Raw genomic sequence first — 13,719 nt, forward strand, 5'->3', positions numbered from 1 at the left:
AAGTGGACTGAATAAGTTTGTCTGGAACGAGAAAAAACCGAGAGTGAAATTGAAAATTATGCAAGATGTTCCAGAAAGGGGAGGTCTTAAACTTCCAAACCCACAATTATATTATGAAGCAGCAGCTTTGACCCAAGCAAGTGATTGGTTTGGAAGGAAAAAGACTGGAATATTGAATATAGAAAGTTTTGATCTTGAATTTGGTTGGCATGCTTACTTATTTTATGAGAACAAAGTGGATAAAGTATTTAAAAGCCACATACTTAGAGACTCTTTGATGAGAGTTTTGAAGAAGCACCAACTCAAATGGGATTATAAAATACCGTTATGGCTGGATCTTGGTCATATCATGTGGAATACAAATATAATGTCACTCGGGGGGGGGTTATATAAAGAAGTTCTTTTTACAGATGCGGGCAGATGGCAACTGAAGACCTTAGAAATGCTGTTGGAAGAAGGGATTAATTTAACTTGGTTACAGTATAATCAACTTCAACTGAGGTGGAAAGAGGACCAAAAAACTGGTATAATGATGCATGAGGAGGACTTGGTTAGACATATAAAAGAGAAAGGTCCAATGCATATTAAAAGGCTTTATAATGTTTTGTTAGAAAGGGATTCAGAAACTGAATTGGTTAAAGATTGCATGATTAAGTGGGCACAAAATTTTGCAGAACCAGTGATGTTGGAAACATGGGAAAAAATATGGGTTCAGAATGTTAAATTTACACAGTCACAGAATTTGAGGGAAAATTTTTATAAAATGTTTTATAGATGGCACTTAGATCCTAAGAAATTGTCGTGCATGTACCCTAATGTTCAACCAAAATGCTGGAGATGTGAATGCTTAGATGCTACATATTATCATGTGTGGTGGACTTGTAAGAAAGTGAAGGCTTTTTGGATAAAAATATGGTGGGTTATGCAGAATGTTTTAAAGAAAAAAATTAAGTTTTCTCCACAATTGTTTTTATTGGGTATAGTCAAGGGTTTTACATTGGGTGAAACAAAGTTGATATTGTATATGGTGACAGCAGCGAGATTACTGATAGGTCAATATTGGAAAAATGAAGCTATGTCTACTATTGAGGAATGGACTTTGAAGATGGCCAGCTTTGCAGAGATGGTGAAGATTTCAGCATATCTAAAAGATCGCTCACAAGAGACTTATGAATGGGAGTGGAAAAAGTGGATAGATTATGTGCAGAATAAATATCAAACTAGGAAATATCAGATAGCTTTTAATTGAAAGTACTATATAAAGATAGAATATTTGAATTTTGTGAAGATGTGAAAAATATACAGGGGGTGGAGGGGTTCAAGTTTTATAAAAAGGGGATTTAGATTTGGATTATATTCTGTGGAAGTCCGGGGGGAGGGGTGGGCTAGGGGGGGTTAGGGAGGGTTGGGGGGGGGAAACTGGGGAGAAAATGTAATTGTAAAACTTTTTCAATAAAAAAAAAAGAGAGAGTGAGGGAGATGAGAAGAGAATATCAATTCCTGATGAAAATATTGCTCCAGAAAGGTGTGAACTATAGATGGCTGATACCAGAAGGCCTGGTGTTTACATGCAATTGCAAAGATTTAAAATAGACTCAACCCACCCCACCGCTGTGAGGCGAAACTGACTCATTGGTTCCACCCCAGGCGCCTGATGGACCCTGATAGGTTCCTGACGGAGCTTGGGACATTTCCCATTGACCTATCCCACGATTTGCCAGAGGCCCTGGTGGATGCCTAGGAACGGGCTGCCACCGGGGCACTGGATCGAATCGCTCCCTTGTGGCCTCTGGTCTGGAGCGGCTTGACAGGCTTTTAGGGAGCGTGCGCCCTTCGCGCCCCAGGATTTTTCCTAGGGCGTTCGGGGGGGTTCTACCTCCACCTGCCTGCTCTTCTCTCTCCCCTTTGCCCGGGGAGAGAATTTCAAGCCTCCAGACAGCGTTTGTCGGCTGTTCTGGGGCTTTAACGGAGCCAGGGAGCAGACGCTCTCAAAAGAACGTCTTTCGAGGCTCGCGGAGCCAGCGGAAGTCCAAGAGACTGATTTATTTTAAGTGCGGTCTGTATAGTTATTTTATTATTAATTATACTGATATTTTCACAGGTAACATTTTATTTATTTTTTTAAAAAAATTTATTGAGTAGACAATATATTACAATTCAATCTTTTCGGTTTGGCAACGTGTAGTCATACTATATGCTTATAAATGTGGTAACTAGTAGATTATATAAATGATTTACAATTAAAACATAGGATATTTGTGAAATTAATACATTATAAATTATAATATAATGATACATAAGTTAAGTTGGTAGTTAAGCGTTGTCCCCCTTAGTAGTTAACTTTTGCATTTACTTTCCAACCACCTATACCACAAATCCCATACCGTATAAAACTCTGAATCCTCCTTCTCATTTAATACATATGTTAATCTGCACATTTCTGCACATTCCAATATTTTATTGACTATGTGTTCCTCAGTTGGACAACTTTTCTCCTTCCAATGTTGTGCATAGGAAAGTCTCGCAGCTGTAACGATGTGGATAATTAAATATTTCTTCTTCTTCCCATATGCTCGTTTTAGTACTCCCAGGAGATAAATTTCTGGTAGGAAGTTAATATCCTCCTCTATTATTTCTTGGATCCATTTTTGTATCACTTTCCAGAATTTCCTCGCTTCAGGACACATCCACCACATATGGTAGAAGGTATCTTGCCAATGACCGCATTTCCAACACTTGGGGTTTTCACAGATAACATTTTAAGCTACCATCATAGATTACATTTTTATGCAAATTAAGCTTTTTGAAATTAATTCATGCAGGATAATAGATACAATAAATCACAATGTGAATAGTTGGCATAGGCTCCAAAAGTCTGAGACAAAGATCAAGATCATATAGTACACCAGCCGCTTCTTTTTTTTCCTGCCTGTTTCCTAAAATTTCAAAAGCACAAGAGCTACCAAACCCTGATAGGGCAAGCAGGCTGCATTCATCTTATTGGGACAGAAATTGTGTATCAGATCCTTGCAATCCCAATCCTCGCTAGATTGGGAGATATGTTGTTCGTATCACAATCATAGTATTTTAAATAATATTAGTATTAATTAGAGAACCCTAATTGTCATAACAAAAGGAGTGTTGGTCCGACCTGATACGATCCTTCTCATTGATTGTAGGCAGCATCCAGGAATGGGTTGTCCTCGTCTGTCAGCCAATAAGACCGAGTCTGTCAAAGCTGTAAGACACTCCCTCTGCCAACAGTCTCCAGCTTTTAGTGAAGGTTAAGGGACAGACTCAACGTGGTCAAAAAAACATACAAATATATACAAAGACATGCGGATCTAGGGCCAGCCCTACACTAGGGTGGGACTGGATGCTGCCTACAATCAACGATAAGGATCGTATCAGGTAGGACCAACGCTCCTTCTCCATCGTATTGTAGGCAGCATCCATGAATGGGACATACCAAAGCGGTCGTGTCCTTAAGGGTGGGCTCAGGCTTGGCCCGAGGTCCCCTCACCTGATGTACTCTCTGTAGCACCCTCCTACAAAAGGCTGCCTTAGCAGAGGCATAAGTGTCCAACTTATAGTTCCTAATAAAGGGCGACGGAAAGGACCAGGTGGCAGCCCTGCAGACCTCCTCCAGAGATGCATGAGTGGCCCATGCAACACTTGTGGCCGCACTCCAGGTGGAGTGTGCCGTAATATTTTTGGGCAATGGAAGGGCCTGCACGTGGTATGCCTTGGCGATACACGCCCGGATCCATCGGCCCAGGGTCGAGGGAGTGACCTTAGCCCCTAAGGTAGCCGGTTGGAAGGAAACGAAGAGCGACTCCGTCCTCCTGAATGAGGAGGTCCGCTTAATGTATATTCGGAGAGCTCGTCTAACATTTAGTGTATGCCACTTTCTCTCCAGGGGATGCCCTGGCCTGGGGCAGAAATCTGGAAGGATTAGCTCTTGGGCCCTGTGAAACCACGTATTCACTTTCGGGACAAAGGTAGGGTCCAAATGTAACACCACCTGGTTAGGGTGAAACACACAGAGGTCCGTCTGATGGAAAGCGCCGCCATCTCGGAGATCCGCCTGGCTGAGGTGATGGCCACCAGGAATGCCACCTTGCAGGTCAAGAAGCACAGATTCGCCTCCCACAGTGGTTCGAACAGACCTCCGGTCAGCACCTGCAGAACGGTGTTGAGGTCCCAAGTTGAAACAATGAACCACTGGCGGTCGCAGGTTCATTGCGCCCCTGATGAACTTGCGGACAGAAGGGTGTTGAGCTAGAGACTCCAACCTACCGCAAGTCAGCACTGAAGACAATGCGGCCATCTGTCGCCTGATGGAATTGGGCGAAATATCCATGTTAAGCCTCACCTGTAAAAAATTCAGTATCTGGGGCACAGTCACCTCAGTTGGAATCAGGCCAGATTGAGAACACCAGGAACAGAAGGCCTTCCAGGTGGCATCATAAATCCTGTTTGTGGACGGCCGCCTGGCAGCCTGCATGATGGCAATTACCTCGGAGGAGTAGTTGTCCTGGATCAGAGCGCTCCACTCAAGCACCAGGCGGTCAACTGGAGCCACTGAGGGTCCAGGTGGACCAGTGCCCCCTGGCTGAGGGAGATTCTGCTCAATGGAATCCTCCAAGGTTGTCCACCGATAGGGCCACCAGGTCGGCAAACCAAGGGCGGCGAGGCCAGTGCGGGGCCAAAAGTAGGACTTCTGCTCATTCCGCTAGAATTTTCCGTACCACCCTGGGAATGAGGGGCAGTGGAGGAAATGCATACAGGAACTCTGGTGGCCAGGTGCTCCGGAGCGCATCGACACATTCCTCCCCCGGAACTGCAAACCTGGTGAAATATCTCGGCAGCTGGGCGTTGTCCGGAGTCACGAACAGGTCCACGGTCGGGCGGCCGAATCACTCCACCAGTGCCTGAAACAAATTCGGATGCAGTCACCACTCTGCATGGTCAATTGTGGCCCTGCTGAGCCAATCTTGCCTGTACATTATCAGACTCTGTGATATGCTCCGCCCTCAGGGAGATGTGCAGCTGCTCTGCCCAACCACAAAGTCTTTCCACTTCTCTCATCAGGGTGTCCTGAAAGCGCTGGAGAGCCAGATGAATTGCCCTAAGCTCCAGCCAATTTATATTATGTGTCAAATCATCCTGAGACCACTGGCCCTGTGTGACGCTACCTAGGCTGGCATCTGTTGTAACTAACTATCACTGACTCTGGTTCCTTAAAAAGGCAACCTCTGGAAAGTGCATCCAACTCCCACCACAGTATTTATTTATTTTATTCAATTTGTGAATAAATTGGACTCAGTGGACTCAGGGCAGTGAACAGCGAAAACTAAAACATATACCAATACAAAATTTAAAATTATTAAAAGAATTACATGACTTTGACCCACATTTAAAACAATTCAAACTAAAACCCATTGACAATTTAAAAAGCTAAAAAACTAAAAAAGACTAAAAAGGGGGGGGGGGTTCATGCAAGCCCTGCTTGATGGAAAAGAAAAGTTTTTAGGGTGCGGCGAAAGACCTGGAGATCTGATATCCTTCGTATCTCCGGGGCAAATCGTTCCAGCGGGCAGGAGCTGCCACAGAGAAGGCCCTCCCCCTGGGGGTTGCCAGCCGACATTGCCTGGCTTACGGCACCCTGAGGAGTCCCTCTCTGTGGGAGCGTACTGGTCGGTGGGAGGCTATTGGCGGCAGAAGGCGGTCCCGCAAATATCCAGGTCCTATGTCATGGAGCGCTTTAAAGATGGTGACCAACACCTTGAAGCGCACCCGGAAGACCACTGGAAGCCAATGCAGCTCACGCAGGAGAGGTGTCACATGGGAGCGCCCCCTCGCTCCCATAATCCCCCGCGCGGCAGCATTCTGCACCAGTTGGAGCCTCCGGGTGCCCCTCAAGGGGAGCCCCATGTAGAGAGCATTGCAGTAGTCCAGGCGGGAAGTGACGAGTGCCTGAGTGACTGTGTGTAAGGAGTCCCGATCCAGAAAGGTACGCAACTGGTGAATCAGGCGAACGTGATAAAAAGCCCCCCTGGCCACGGCCATCATATGCTCTTCTAAAGACAGCCGTGCATCCAGGAGAATGCCCAAGTTGAGAGCCCTGTCCGTGGGGGCCAATAACTCGCCCCCAATAGCCAGTGATGGCACCAGCTGGCTATATCGAGACACCGGAAGCCACAGCCACTCGGTCTTGGAAGGGTTGAGTCAAAGCCTGTTACTCCCCATCCAGATCCGCACGGCCTCCAGGCACCGGGACATCACTTCAAGGGCATCGTTGGGATGGCCTGGGGTAGAGATGTACAGCTGAGTATCATCAGCGTACTGATGGAACTCCACCCCAAAGCCACGGATGATCTCACCCAGCGCCTTCACATAAATGTTGAACAGATGGGGTGACAGGACCGACCCCTGAGGCATCCCACAAACAAGGCGCCTTGGGGTCGACCTCTGCCCCCCTGCCAACACCGACTGCGACCGGTCGGAGAGATAGGAGAACCACCGCAAAATGGTGCCCCCCATCCCCAGCCCCTCCAACCAGCGCAGCAAGATACCATCGTCGATGGTATCAAAAGCCGCTGAGAGATCTAACAGAACCAGGATAGAGGAGCAACCCCTATCCCGAGCCCTCCAGAGATCATCCACCAACGCGACCAATGCCGTTTCCGTGCTGTGCCTAGGCCTGAAGCCAGACTGGAGCGGATCCAGATAGACAGCTTCATCCAAGTACCCAGGAAGCTGTCGCACCACCATACTCTCAACAACATTCGCCAAGAAGGGAAGGTTGGAGACCGGACGGTAGTTAGCCAAAACAGCCAGATCCAGAGCAGGTTCTTGAGGAGGGGCCTCACCACCGCCTCTTTCATGGCGGATAGCAAGACACCCAATGCAGTAGGAATGAAGAACTTCTCGGGAGAGTCTGACCGTAAGAGGTAAGGTACTCCTGCCTGATCTCTGATACAGGAAAAGGAACCATTGGAGGGCCCTAGAATGGAAACGTGCCCAAGGCACGATGGAGATGCAAGATACCATCTTTCCCAGAAGCTGCAAAAGACTGGAAAGAGAAGCGAACTGACTACTCCGGACCCCACTTATCAGGTCCCTAATGCTTGCTTGCCTCTCCTGAGAAAGATATACCCTGCACTCCAAGGTGTCTATCTCCACTCCCAAATGCAACAACCAATTAGTCGGTTTAAAATGACTCTTGTTGACATTAATCGAAAACCCATGATCCTGGAGCATTTGCATAGTTACTTCTAGGTCCCTATGAGCCTGGGACTCTGAGGTTGATTGAATCAAAATATTGTCCAGGTAGCATTGGAGGCGCATAGGGATAGCCCGGATGTGCGCTGCCAATGCAGCAAGTAATTTGGTAAAAGCCCGAGGTGCGGAAGACAGGCCAAAGGGCAGGGCCCTATACTGATAATGATGGGATCTATAACAGAAACGCAAATATTGTCTATGATCTGGATAGATGGGGACGTGAAGATAAGCCTCAGTGAGGTCAATAGAAGTGAGGAAGTCGCCCTGACACTGTCCAAAATGGACTGAAGCAAATGCATCTTAAAGCGCTTGTACACAATACAGCGATTAAGTCTCTTAAGGTCCAAGATAGCCCAATACCTACCCCCCCATGCTCTGGGAATCACAAAAGAATGGAATAAAATCCGAAACCACACTGGGCCTCTGGCACTGGCTCAATCACCTGGATATCCAATAGGTGTTGGATAGCCGTGTCCATGAGGTCCTGCTTAATGCTGTTCCAAGGCAGGGCAGTTAATGAAAAACCCCGGGGGTGTGAAGAGGAACTCTAAAAAGAGGCCCGACCGGACCGTCTCCAGGACCCATGTATCCGTGGTTATGCTCTCCCATTGCCCGGCAAACAATGCCAGGCATCCCCCAATGGGAGAGCCAGAAAAGGAATTAGCGTTGGCGTCTGAAAGGAAAGGGCGCTGAGACTGAATACTCCAGGGCTGCTTGCAACTTGTTCAAGTCCTGGTGGGCCCTGGTGTCTCCCAACGGGATCCGGTTCTGCAGCTGTTTCAGCCATATGAGGGATGCCCTATTAAAATAAGAAGCAGATGTGGCCGCCTTAATGCCTAGGCAGCTGACTGGTGCGTCCTCTTGATTGCCTGCTCCGATTTCCTATCCTCGGGCCTGAGACCTTCCTCAGGGGCCTCAGGAATGACTGTGTGTGAAGTCAAAGCTGCCACAGGAGCATCTATTGATGGTAATGAGAGAGTATGAGATAAGTAATTCTCAACATTATACAGCCGCTTATCCAGTGAACCCGGGTTAGGCCCAATGGCAGGAGCGGGCCACTGGCGTTTAACAACATCCAGAAATAAGAGAGGGGATGGCACCACCTCTGTGACATTAACTGGCTCAGAAAACAAGGAGCCGGAGGCTGTAGAAGGTCCTCGAACAGGTTCCCTAGAAGCTGGAACAAAGGGCATGTTAGTGGCCTTCTTCGTCTTGATTTAAGCAGAGCAAGCTTAAAAAGACCAGAGAACGCTGGCTGTTCAAGCAGCTGTTCCTCATCCTCAGAGAAATCCAAGTCTCTGCCCGCCTCCTCACCAGAAACAGAAGAATGACGAGACCTATAAGGAGAGCCATAGTCCTGCAATAAAACAGAGCCCCCCCCGCCTCAAAGGAATCCATGTGTGCAGTACACTGACATTTGCCAGCAGAGTGTAAATAAATAGGCTGTGGTTACTTGCTGCCTGCTAGCAGCTAAGGCTCTGGTAACAGCTGCAGAAATAATGTCCTCCATGTTGGGAGGAAACTGTTTTACCCGCATATCAGGGATCATTTGTCTACTGGGATTCTCTGTATTAGCCAGTCTAAGCCTGACAGGCTGTTGCCAGACAGAATTAGCTTGAGCTGAGGACAGAGGAGCTTCACTATTGTAGGTAAATCTGTCTCTATTTGCTCGCTGGTGACCAATGTAATACAAGCTGGCTTTCAAATTCCTCTTGCAGGTCCACAGACTGTGAGGAAAAAAGGCGGGAATAGTTTCCCTCTCCAGAGGTTGCTGAGGGACCTAGTGGAGGGAATCAGCTCTCTTTAAGGCTTTGGCGATCTCTCAATCGCCTTAGCTGTTCTTACCACCTATAATTCCAAAGCCTTGGAGGGCTTTCTGGAGCTGCTCTGGCATTTATCAGTCTTTGCCAGGGCTTTCCTGCCTGGCGGCCTCTGTCCCAATGCCCCAGCTGATCTGGTCTCCTCAGGGGCCAAGGGAGCCGGAGCTATGACAGCCGCAATGCTCTCTGAGTGACTGACAGCAAGCGCGGCTTCTTCGGCCATTTTAAATTGCAACCCGGCCAAAAATCGCTCTGCTGCAATCAGCGCGGCAAATTAAGCAGCCTTGCACTGTCAAGGGAAGTATGCTTGAAATCAAACAGGGACTCTTAAGCCTTCCCCTCCTCAGTAAAGGCGAAGGCAGGGTTATTTGGGCAGCTGCCCAGCGATGGACTCACAATAACCACGCTCCGGTCACTCCTTCGGCTGTCAGATCTGTCAAAGCCGGAAAATACCCAAGGCGCACCGAGCAGGAGACCAGTGCAGCCCAATTTATTTATTTATTTATTTATTTATTTTATTAAATTTTTATACCGCCCTTCTCCTGCTGGATTCAGCACGGTGAACAGCCAAAAATAAAAACATCACATACAAAATTTAAAATTTTTAAAAGAATTAAACAAATTTTGGCCCAATAAATTTAGAACACCCCAACTAAAATCAATTTACAGTTTAAAATATCTAAAAATATCTAAGGGGGATTTTTAAAAAAAAATTAAAAAAAATCTTTATTTACATTTTTTGTTAAAAAACATAGAAACAACACATCATAAAAAGATAACGCACAGAAAACAAAACAACAATAAACATACATACTTCCTTGCTTCTTTACAGTACCTTACTATACAAATATTCGGTACTATATCTCTACATTATAAACCGAGGAAGACAAAACAACTTACATGCCTTATTATATCAATTAGGTCTATCCGACCTCATTTATCTTATATTGGATAGGTTTCTCAATAAATATCATTCCTCTTCTAAAGTGGGATTTACGTTCCTCTTTTCTAGCCATTTATAAAATTTATCCCAAACTAAAGCTCCCTGTGTTTGCTCTCTCTCCTTTAATTTTTTGGTTAATGTATCAGCTTCTGCACATTCTAAGATTTTTTTAATAATAGCCTCTTCTGTTGGGATATTCTGGTTTCTCCAGAGTTGGGCGTAAGTCAATCTCGTCGCTGTGATGATATGTAAAGCCAAATACCACAAATCCTTTTTTATATTTTCTGGCTTGGACCCGAATAGGCATGTCTCTGGTCTCCAGTCTATTTTTACTATTAAAATCTCATTGAGCCATTTTTTTATTTTCCCCCAAAATTCCGTTGCTTTTGGACACGTCCACCACTGATGATAATAAGTGCCATGTTCCCACTCACATTTCCAACATTCTGCCGTATGTTGCTAATCTATCGGGGGGTAGGTGCCATCTATATATCATCTTATAGATGTTTTCCTTATACGCCGTGGATACTACTAATTTCATATTATCCCACCAAATTTCTTGCCATTTGTCTAAATATATTGGGTATCTAAAATTTTTCCCCAAGCGATCATGGTGTCTTTAACTGTTTCCTCACCTATCTCCATTTTCATAAGCAATTTATAAGTTTTTGAGGTCATGCCTTTTTCCTGGCCCATCAGAATTTTATCTAGCTCTTGTGCGTCCCCATTAATGCCTTTCCCATCTCTATCCTTTTTAAATTTAGATTGGATCTGCAAGTAACTCCACCAATCTATTTGCACCCCTTGGGAGTTTAATTCCTGTCTAGATTTTAATCTCCCTTATATGTTCATCAACTCCTTATATGTAAATTTTTTGGCCACATTATAAAGGTTGGGATATGTCACTGCTTCTAGAGGTGCTAATCAGGAAGGTGTTTTAGTATAATATTTTCTACTAACTTTTCCCCAGTTTCGAATTAAGATATTTCTTAAGTAGTGTCGGGTAAACCATTTACTTTGTGGGGTATTCTCACGCCAAAGTGCCTTATGCCACCCTTGTTGAAGGTCAAACCCTTCTAATTTAAGGAGACGACTATTACCTAAGGTAATCCATTCTTTTACCCAAGTTAATAATGCAGCCGAATAATAGTTCTCCCAACTAGGTAATCCTAAACCTCCTCTTTCTCTTAATTCTTGCATCATCTTTCTTTTGATCCGTGGTTTCTTCCTCTGCCAAACATATTTGGTTGTTAATTGGTTTAGCTCCATAAATTTTTTTTTAGATAGGTTCACTGGGGCAGTTTGGAATAAAAAATTGAACTTCGGTAAAAGGTAAGATTTTACTGTTGTTACTCGTCCTAGTAATGAGAGTTGTATTTTGCCCCATTTTTCTAAGTCTCTTTTAGTTTGGGCTAGTAGTTTGTTATAATTGTCCTCCTGTAAGCTTGAACACCTATTGGTAAGCCACACTCCCAGATATTTAACTTTATTCACTACATTTAATCCAGTTATCTTCTGTAGATCTCTTTTTGATTCTTCTACAATGTTCTTGGTTATTATATTTGTTTTCTTTTTATTTATTGATAGCCCTGCTACAGCTCCGAATTTTTCAATTGTCTCTAATAAATTTAAACAAAATTCTACGGGCTCTTCCAAAATAAAAACCATATCATCAGCAAAAACTTGGGTTTTATATATCTGTTGTCCAATTGCAAGGCCTTTAATTTTTTCGTCATTCCTTATTTTACGTAGTAGTGTTTCTAATGATAGAATAAAAAGTAAGGGGGACAGAGGACATCCTTGTCTTGTTCCTTTATCAATAGAAAATTCTTCTGTCAAGTCCCCATTTATCAATAATCTGGCCCTTTGTTTAGTATAGATAGCTTTGATCGCATTTGTAAACCTCTGCCCAAAGCCCATATATTCTAGTTGTAATATTATGTAGTTCCAGCTAACTCTGTCAAATGCCTTCTGGGCATCTATAAAGACTAAAGCAACCTGTTTGCCAGGGTGTTCTTCCAGTACATTTAACATAACTCTCATATTGTCTCTTAATTGCCGTGCTGGTAAGAATCCGTTTTGGTCGGAATGTATGAATTCATTCAAGAATCCTTTTAGTCTATTTGCTAGAATTGTGGTAAAGATTTTGTAGTCTGAGTTCAGAAGGGAAATAGGTCATAAAAATAGTTTTTTATGTCTGATGAGAGGGGGTCTTCTTTAGGAATCAAACTGATGTTAGCCTCTCTCCATGAATAGGGGATTTCCGCTTTCCCCGCTACCTCATTAAATAGGTCCTTCATGTGCTCTCCCATAGTCTCAAACATTGTTTTGTATAATTCCGCTGGAAGCCCATCTGTGCCCGGTGTTTTTAGATTCCTGTTTCTTTACTGCTTTTTCAATCTCTTCTAAAGTGATTTCTTCGTCTAATATTTCTTTCGTTAGATTCGATAACTTAGGTAAATCCGAATTCTCTATATAGTTTTTTATCACATCTATTGGAATTTCCTCTCTTTTATATAAATCTTTATAAAAATCCACTGCAATTTTTTCTTTCCCTTTTTTATCTTTTATTAGGTTCCCTTTCTTGTCTTCTAATTGATCAATTCGTCTAATCTGTTTTTCTTTTTTTAATCTAAATGTAAGCCATTTTCCTAATTTATTTGCTGATTCAAAGTGTTTTTGTTTTGCTAACTTTATCTTATCTTTCAATTTATCCAATTCCAGGAGATTAAGCTGATGTCTTAAAATTAATATCTGTTCTTTTGCTCTTACCGAGAGTGGATTATCTTGTAATTGTTCCTCGGCTTTTATTAATTTGCTTATTAACTCGCCCCTTTCTTGTTCTTCTTTCTTATGTTTAATGGCCATGTATTTAATGCAGAGACCTCTTATAAAAGCTTTGGCGGGATCCCAGACTATTTGTAGTGACATCCCCGGTGTTTTATTCTCTTGAAAGAAAAGGGGTATTTCTGTCTTGAGTATTTGTGTAAATTCAGTCTCTTTTAGAATCTCTGATCTCATCATCCACCTCCTTCTATTTTTCCCCTCTTTCTTTAGTGTGACTAATACTGGATTGTGGTCCGCCCAATCATTTGGCATAATTCTAGACTCTGCCACTAAGGAGTTAAGTTCTTGTGTCATCCAAATCATGTCCAACCTGGACCACAATTTATGTCTAGCTGAATAATAAGTAAATTGTTCTTTGGTCAGGTTGTACTCGCGCCATGTATCTTTCAGTCCTAGTTCCTCTCTCATTTCATCCCAAATGGCTGGTAAAGTTTTCCTATCATATCCTCCATTTCTTTTTTGACTTTCCCCTGTTTTGTAGTCCTGTGTCCTATTCGCAACTGCGTTAAAGTCGCCCAACAGGCATACCTGCTCATAGTCCAAGTCTCGGATTTCTCTTTGTAATTTCCAGAAGAACAATTTATGTTTAGTATTTGGGGCATAAATTCCTATCAGTAAGGCTTTACTCTGAAGTAATTCCACCTCTAATATTAACATTCTTCCCTCTTCATCTGCAAAAAGTTGTTTCGGGGAGAGATATTCCTTTACATACATTGCTACCCCTCTCTTTCTCTCCTCTGAGGCCGCAACAGTTTCCCTGCTTTAGGGCATTTCAATAGTTTAGCATGTGACAATTTAATGTGCGTTTCCTGCATACAAATT

General features: G+C 43.8%; 1 protein-coding gene across 3 annotated transcripts in view; it reads right to left on the reverse strand.

Moving 5' to 3' along the window:
* ARPP21 (cAMP regulated phosphoprotein 21) overlaps positions 1 to 13,719 on the reverse strand; it is a 468,982-nt gene that overhangs the window by 355,448 nt on the left and 99,815 nt on the right. The window contains exon 3 of one of the 3 annotated variants that reach the window (XM_087892466.1): positions 4,025 to 4,934. The exons of 1 other annotated variant lie outside the window; for it this stretch is intronic. The gene's annotated coding sequence lies outside the window, so the exon portion shown is untranslated. Of the gene's footprint in view, positions 1 to 3,151; positions 4,935 to 13,719 lie in introns of all 3 variants that reach the window. One more of the 3 variants, XM_087892467.1, reaches the window with a different exon arrangement.

This window comes from Pantherophis guttatus, chromosome 4 (assembly GCF_059756535.1).
Source record: "Pantherophis guttatus breed Tessera chromosome 4, ASM5975653v1, whole genome shotgun sequence".
Lineage (NCBI taxonomy): Eukaryota > Metazoa > Chordata > Lepidosauria > Squamata > Colubridae > Pantherophis > Pantherophis guttatus.